Source organism: Euprymna scolopes, chromosome 12 (genome assembly GCF_053919585.1).
Source record: "Euprymna scolopes isolate OS-2025 chromosome 12, ASM5391958v1, whole genome shotgun sequence".
NCBI classification, from domain to species: Eukaryota; Metazoa; Mollusca; class Cephalopoda; order Sepiida; family Sepiolidae; genus Euprymna; species Euprymna scolopes.
The window spans coordinates 39,410,410-39,417,505 of record NC_136493.1 but is presented as its reverse complement, the minus strand read 5'-3'; positions in this window follow the sequence as shown (position 1 = coordinate 39,417,505).

Sequence of the window (7,096 nt, the reverse complement as noted above, 5' to 3'; positions counted from 1 at the left end):
GTTTGTTTGTTTTTCTTTTCTGTACTCTCATGATTCAGGTCCTTTCCGCATTACTTTTGGCTTTTTAAACTTCCATATATATATATATATATATATTATATATATATATGGATCCGTTGAAATTTAATTTATTGCCTCATATATATAATAATCCTTTTTTAAGGACCTCATCGTAATTACTGAGCAATATAGCGAATGTGTGGCAAAAGTCGACATTCCAAAATTCATGATGTTAACCATCTTATAATTAATTCCTTAATGTCAGTTGTTATTTACGATTCTTGACACTATGTGTTTTGTAGCGCAAAATAAATCACTTAATTATTATGTAAATCAGTGAATCGATTTTGCTCTTAACTCACCAGGAAAACAATAACAATCAATCCAACAAAAAGAAATAAAGTGCGTTTTGACATGATTTAAAATCCGAAAATTGGAAGAGAAGCTGTAAATACCTTATAATATATTTCCATTATGCCATTTTGAATGTAGAAATAAAGTTACTCGACCCATCTATTCGTAATAACAATTTCTCAAATTGCCTGGTCCTTTTTATCGGATTTTTCCAGGCATTGCTTTGAAATCATTTTTTTATGTTTTCTGTTTTTCATTTGTTACCTGTAAATTAGCACCTTCGGTACAGCCGAGCGATCGATCGGGACAGCAGTGAATTATTAGCGACAGTTTTTTTTTTATATCCTATTACGTCATCATCTCCGCCGTTCACAGCCGATTTGAGGCAGTGTAACAGATTTAGCTGCTATGGGAACCAACAGCCAATAAAAGAAAACCTGTCTATGTTCCTTAAACACTCTGAGGATTTTTTAACCAAGTGATTTTCTTATGAATTATAACTGAACGAGAATTAAGAAAAAAATTCGGAATATAGCTGAGAAGGTGACTTACGAACTGTAAAATTGTGTGAAATTTAGTCGCAAAATGAGTGAGCGGCGAAGCTTTAAAGTAGTTCTAAATGAGTAAAACGAACACTCACCCATACATTCAATGTTTGAATTTTTATATATATATATATATATATATATATATATATATATATATATATATATATATATATATATTCAAGCACGTCTGATTGAATACGACTGAGTTATTCTTTTTCTAATCTTTCTGGATATCGTTTCCATTTGGCGAGCGGTCTTTTTAATTTCAGCTGGCATTTTATATAAAATGGCGCCCAAAAGTTATTGTTCGGCCATATTCTTCTCAAACGCTTTCTATCGGTGCGTCCAATTAACATCAGGGGCGATTGTTGTGGTTATCTTTTCCTCAAAGGAAAAGAAGAAGAAGAAAAGAGAACAAAACAATCGCTCCCGATGATAATCGAACGCACCGATTGAAAGCGCTTGAGAAGAATATGGCTTAACAACTTTTGGACGCCACTCTATATAACATGCCAGCTTAAATTGAAAAGGCGGCTCGGCAAGTGGAAAAGATATCCAGAAAGATCAGAAAAACGAATAACTCAGTCGTGTTAAATCAGACGTGCTTGAATAATGACTTGCTACCAAAATATACAAGGGTAATATATATATATATATATATATATATATATATATATATATATATATATATATATATATATATTGTGTCTTCATTTATTAAAGGCGAAAGACAATCAAAATCAAATCATTAAAATATATCTTATATACTGAGATCGATCTTATAAATAAATATGCCTCCCAATAGTGAGTAATCGAACTAAACTTGTTGACCTGATATAAGTCAATAGACAGATATACCTAAGCAGAGATATTTACCTGATGTATATAATTGGATGAGAAATGTCTTCAGGTAAAATTGCTAATTTTCCAACCTCTCGATTTTACGTACGTCTACATGAAAGCAAGATCTTAGTAGGTCTATGAATATGTATATGTATCTATATCTCTAACGAAACATAATCACTTGGTGGACGTTCTCTCATAAAAATTTTCCCTGCTTATAATCAAGACATCACTTGTCAAATTAAGTTTTTTTTTCTCTCTTCGTAAACTAGTCACCGGCACACATACTATCAACTACTTGGAGATTTTTCGAAACATTTATCTGTTATAGAAGAATTAAATAAAAATATATCCGTTTAGATATACATCTCTCTTACATGTGTATACAGCGTGGAACAATAAAATTGTTGCCCTAGAACAGACAACCTGATTCCATTTCCGTTGGATGAAAACTGGTTTTCATTTTTTTTGTTCCAAACCATCTACTAGTTGACCAGTTGTATACAAATCCGAACGGCGATAAGAGCGTTCTATCATGTCTGAAAGTGAAACAATCTTCAACGAGCGAAATCGGAGATGCGCCGTTGTAAACTCATGCTCTTTACCGATCCAAGTTATGACAACAAGACCATAGCTAGTACCGTCAAAATGTATCACTGGATTGCCACGAATAACAGGAACGTGCCAAAGATGAGGAAAACAAGGTTTCCAGCCAGGGTTATGGTTTTTTGTGTGATTTCAAGTGAGGGCCACATCATGCCAACTCACATCTTCTAAGTAAACACCTGAATGTACTGAAGGGTGTGATGATCCGCTGGTGCAATTAAATATTCGCAGGCAGACCCTGTGTGCGACAGCAGAACTCGCTTAAAAAGGCCCAGGCTTGGCTACAGAAGAAGTGCTACGACTTTATGCCTTCTCTCAATGCCCCCTCCCCCATCCACGAGCTGAAACCACTGGACTACTTTGTTTTGTGATACATTGCGAACATCACCTTCTACAACACTAAAACCATCCTGATCGCCGCCACCTGCCAGCTGTTGCGGAAAAGGCATGCTCCCTGTTTCCGATCCGTATCGAGGCGGTGATTGATGCTGAAGGCGGCTACCTTGAATAGATTTCAGTTCTACTACATTATCAATGTAACTGAATTGATTTTATCAATAAAATATTTAAAATAAAAATGTGCTGTATTCTTTAGGACGACACTTTTCTGTTAGCCCTGTATGTGTATATATCATGTAGCCATATAAACATGTTAAATACATCAATACATAAAATTATTATATGCGTATCATATATATATAATATCCTATAGATATTTTATATATCATATAAATTATATATATATGTATAATATCCTATAGATATTTTATATATATATATATAAATTATATATATATATATAATATCCTATAGATATTTTATATATCATATGAATTATATATATATATATAATATCCTATAGATATTTTATATATCATATAAATTATATATATATAATATCCTATAGATATTTTATATATCATAAAAATTATATATATATATAATATCCTATAGATATGTTAAATATCATATAAATTATATATATATATATAATATCCTATAGATATTTTATATATCATATAAATTATATATATATATATAATATCCTATAGATATTTTATATATCATATAAATTATATATATATATAATATCCTATAGATATGTTATATATCATATAAATTATATATATATAATATCCTATAGATATTTTATATATCATATAAATTATATATATATATAATATCCTATAGATATTTTATATATCATATAAATTATATATATATATAATATCCTATAGATATTTTATATATCATATAAATTATATATATATATATATATAATATCCTATAGATATTTTATATATCATATAAATTATATATATCATATAAATTATATATATATATATTTTATATATCATATAAATTATATATACCATATAAATTATATATATATATTATATATCATAAATTATATATATACCATATAAATTATATATATATATATTATATAAATTATATATATACCATATAAATTATATATATATATATTATATAAATTATATATATACCATATAAATTATATATATACCATATAAATTATATATATATACCATATAAATTATATATATATATATTTTATATACCATATAAATAATATATACCATATAAATTATATATTTTATATATCATATAAATTATATATACTTGATAAATTATATATATATATTATATATCATATAAATTATATATACTATATAAATTATATATATATATTATATATCATATAAATTATATATATATATTATATATCATATAAATTATATATACCATATAAATTATATATATATATATTTTATATATCATATAATTTATATATATATATTTTATATATCATATAATTTATATATATATATTTTATATATCATATAATTTATATATATATATATTTTATATATCATATAATTTATATATATATTTTATATATCATATAATTTATATATATATATATATTTTATATATCATATAATTTATATATATATATATTTTATATATCATATAATTTATATATATATATATTTTATATATCATATAATTTATATATATATATATATTTTATATATCATATAATTTATATATATATATATATTTTATATATCATATAATTTATATATATATATATATATATATTTTATATATCATATAATTTATATATATATATATATTATATATCATATAATTTTATATATATATATTATATATCATTATATATCATATTTATATATATATATTATATATCATATTTATATATATATTATATATCATATTTATATATATATATTATATATCATATTTATATATATATATTATATATCATATTTATATATATATTATATATCATATTTATATATATATATTATATATCATATTTATATATATGTATTATATATCATATTTATATATATATATTATATATCATATTTATATAAATATTATATATCATATTTATATATATATATATTATATATCATATTTATATATATATATATTATATATCATATTTATATATATATATTATATATCATATTTATATATATATATATATTATATATCATATTTATATATATATATATATTATATATCATATTTATATATATTATATATCATATTTATATATATTATATATCATATTTATATATATATATTATATATCATATTTATATATATATATTATATATCATATTTATATATATATTTTATATATCATATTTATATATATATTTTATATATCATATTTATATATATATTTTATATATCATATTTATATATATATATATATATATTTTATATATCATATAATTTATATATATATATTTTATATATCATATAATTTATATATATATATTTTATATATCATATAATTTATATATATATATTTTATATATCATATAATTTATATATATATTTATATATCATAATTTATATGTATATATATATTTTATATATCATAAAATTTATATATATATTTATGTATCATATAATTTATATATATATATATATAAGTGAAATTGTATGTATGTGTGTGTCTATGTGTACATTTGCTAGCAAACTACTCTTAGTTTTCAGTCTACAAACTCGAGATTTTACAGGTGTATTGAGATTTAGGAAAGTCTTTTCAATCGATTTACAGCCAGAAAATGGCTGTCAAGGAGTCAAAGTTACACGATTTGACCTTTTAAAATTCAACCAAACGCATCCGCAAATCATGGTTCTAAACGATTAAAATTTCAGATGTGGGTTACTTGGATATGAACCAAACAATTTAATTTGATTTGTATCCAAAACAAATGTTAAGGGGTCAAAATGTGGGTCAAAGTAAAAAAAAAAAAAAATGAACCTCTGCGGTCTCTACCAAATTACTTTATCAATTTTTGACCTACACATTTGAAATGAATAAAGTGTATTCAGACATAGGGCAAACTTTTACTCGGTTTTTGGCTCAAAGTTTGGCTGCCACAGGGTCAAAGTTCAAAAGATTTTACCTTTGCGGCCTTTAGCACCCAATTCAGCCAATTTTAGGACGGAACATTAGAAAATTTAAATAAAGGGTCTTCAGACATGCAGCAAGCTTTTTAATCAGTTTTGAGGCGAGAATTTGGTTGCAAAGAGGTCAACGTTGAAAGCGTTAACCGTTGCAGAATCTTCCAAACTCCTCTGCCAATTTTGGGTATTAAGTTTTGAAATTTTAGATGTAAGTTACCTGGACATGAGTCAAACTTTTTTAATATGCACATCTATTTCGAACGCGCCCCTGTTATATCAAATATATTACTGTTGATTTTATACCCCGAATCATTATGTTTGTGTAGTAATAAAAATTTACACACACATACATATATATATTTATGTATATATATATATATATATATATATATATATATATATATATGTATGTGATCGTTTATGTATATTCATGTTTAATTTATTTATTTGTTTGTTTTCTATTGTTATTGTTAGTTTTAAAGCTATTTTGTATCGCTATCCTAGGGTGAGTTTTATTTTGTGAACACAGTTGTTTGCTATTATTATTTATGGTATGCTTGTTCTTGTCCGGGGTTGGTTTGTTACTATTATTATTATTATTATTATTATTATTATTATTATTATTTCTGCTTGTGTTGGTTTTATTTCTGTCATGGTGTCTACTTTTTTATTGTTTATTTTGTTGTTGTTTACATGGTTTTCATTTAGTATTTTGTTATATGCTTTAATTATCATCTCTAAATTTTCGCAACAACTGTAAGATAACGTCAAGGTATTTTTATTGAAGATTTTGTGCAAGGGGTTGGTTGCGGGAAAGTGTTTTTCAATAAGATCTAGAAATTTCTTGCCAAGTTTTGTTTTTAACATTTGATTGTATGGGGCCGTATACCAAATTATAGTTCTTTTTCTTCTATTTTTACTTTTATTATAGTTGTTGGTGTTTTGTTGCTTATATTTGATATCGATATTTTTGTATCCACTATTTTTTAGGGCTGTTTCGTAGATATTGGTTGACCTGTTAAATGCATTTTCATCGCTTGAGTTATTACTGAGTCTACTTACGATCGAGTTAGGAATGTTTTATAATTGATGGTGGGTGGTTGGACTTAGGGTTTACGTAAATTGGAGTAGCGTTATCTTTTAAGTATGGTTCATATGTGTTTTTATCTAAGCTTAACGTGACGTCCAGGAAGTTTGTTATTTTTATGTTAGCTGATACGTCCGCTTTTAGGCCTAATTTTTTTTATTTCTTTGTGTATGATTTT